Genomic DNA, 2,431 nt, shown 5'->3' on the forward strand with positions numbered 1-2,431 from the left:
TTTTGGCGGACCTACAAATTATAGTTGCGATGAAAATATGGTTAAAAAAACAATTGGGAATCCTGCAGATGAAAAGAGTTTTCCGATAGAAAAATAGTAGTTGTTTTGAATTCTATAACATTTCTACCAAACGTTTTTTTCCCCATATAAAATACATGGAAAACTTTGGGCGCTTTGAGCGACCTCTAAATATTTTTGTATGTCAAAATAAAAAAATATTGGTATATTTTTTTCGGTATAGAACAATCCTAGGGGGTGAGAGCATAAAAATTCCTACTTTACTTTTTCACATGCATTTTTGGACCACCCTAATGTGCATATATGTTTATCGTATTTATAAATAGATTCCCTGAGACGCGAATATGAGTCAAAACAAGTAGGAGGAAAATAAACGTTTATTCTATTTGTAATAAAATACCGAAAAGCTCCATAAACAACATTAAACTCGCAGCTTAGTCGAGGAGAAATAATTAGAACATACATGTATGTTTGGTTTTTGTACGGCTGCTAGTACCACTTTATATGAATTCGCTACTCTTCTACGCGAGAATCTGAAATGTGCTACTCTTTCACGCAAAAATCTGAAATGTGCTAGTCTTCCGCGCAAATAGTGAAATGTGCTACTCTTCCACGCAAAAATCTGAAATGTGCTACTCTTCCACGCAAAATTTTGAAATGTGCTATTCTTCCACGCGAATAGTGAAATGTGCTAGTCTTCCACGCGAAAATCTGAAATGTGCTACTTTTCGACGCGAATAAGGAAATGTGCTAGTCTTCGACGCGAATAGTGAAACGTGCTAGTCTTCCACGGTAATTTGAGATGAGCTACTCTTCGGTGGGAGCGACGATATGAACAAAGGAATAGTTAAAAAGTAGCTTGTCGTCAATCAAAGCACTACGGAAGCATAAACTTAGGAGGAGGTAAAAAAATTTACAAATTCTTAGAGCTCCTTGTTATAGTTTATAGGCAGATAAACTACTCGCTCTACTGCTGCTGGTGCAGCGTTTAGCTTAGATTGGGCATATCCGAGGCTGAAATTGTCCGCCGAAAAGTGGTTGGAACAAGCAAACAACTCCTTGGTGGAGTTACCATGCACGTGGCCATCCCGAAATATGCAGCTAATCGTACTAAATAATGATGAAAATTATTGCATAAACAAATAGATTATCTGTGCATTGCGCAATGTAATAGGAGTATTTTACTTGCCTTCCGTTTTATAATTAATTTTAAAAATGAACCACTAAAAGCTCGCTGTAAAATGATGCTCAAGTCGGAGGAGAAGCTCGGCCAAACACTAACATAAGTGTAAGCGCCAATCTATTATTATTATTATTATTATTTTAGTCTCGATATCTTGTTGGTTGGAAAGGCCTAGTTTCCAATCCACGCTATTGTTCATACATCACTTTTATAGGCTGCGTTCTACAATAGTCGTATAGCAACCGCTTGAAAAGAGTGATAGTATCACATTTCCACGGACAGCCGGTTCTACATACCGGAATGACTCGGGTTTTACCCGAACAAGGGCTGTTGCTTCGGCGAACTAACCCCGTTTAGGTCGGCGAAGTATCTCAGAAGTTGTTCGTCCATAGGGCTACATTCGCTACGTATTCTTCTGCCCAGGGCTGGCATCGAGTCAAACCCAGGGTCAGAAACCTGTACCTGCTGTGTATGCCAGAGACGACTACACCACAACTCCACCTCAGTCAAGTGTAACGCTTGGGAGGGGTGGAGTCACCTCAGAGTCTGCTCAGGATTACGGACACATCGGCAGTGGACTACGTCGTATGTGGCCCCCTGCTGCTCAAACAGAGCAGCCTCCACGGATAACCTCAGTCCACCTGAGTAGCCCCACACAAACACTATAGCACAACAACATAACAACACAATAGACCACACCTCAACCACGATAGACCACAGAACACACACAACCGCTCCACCACCCACACGCCGCCGCCAACAACTCTTGGTTCCTCGTACAATCTGCACGGTATGTCAGACCAGGATATTCCGTAAAGACATCAGTCAAGTGCAACACCTGCCTTGGCTGGTGCCACTTTAGGGGGGTAGGAATTTCGAGGGCCCGAGTTGCGCTGCACGGTCGCAAACCTCAACTGCGACGCCACCCACCACCACCANTATTGCATAAACAAATAGATTATCTGTGCATTGCGCAATGTAATAGGAGTATTTTACTTGCCTTCCGTTTTATAATTAATTTTAAAAATGAACCACTAAAAGCTCGCTGTAAAATGATGCTCAAGTCGGAGGAGAAGCTCGGCCAAACACTAACATAAGTGTAAGCGCCAATCTATTATTATTATTATTATTATTTTAGTCTCGATATCTTGTTGGTTGGAAAGGCCTAGTTTCCAATCCACGCTATTGTTCATACATCACTTTTATAGGCTGCGTTCTACAATAGTCGTA

Source organism: Rhagoletis zephyria, unplaced genomic scaffold, assembly GCF_001687245.7.
Source record: "Rhagoletis zephyria isolate East Lansing unplaced genomic scaffold, Rhagoletis_zephyria_1.1 Rzeph_scaffold_02844, whole genome shotgun sequence".
Taxonomy (NCBI): domain Eukaryota; kingdom Metazoa; phylum Arthropoda; class Insecta; order Diptera; family Tephritidae; genus Rhagoletis; species Rhagoletis zephyria.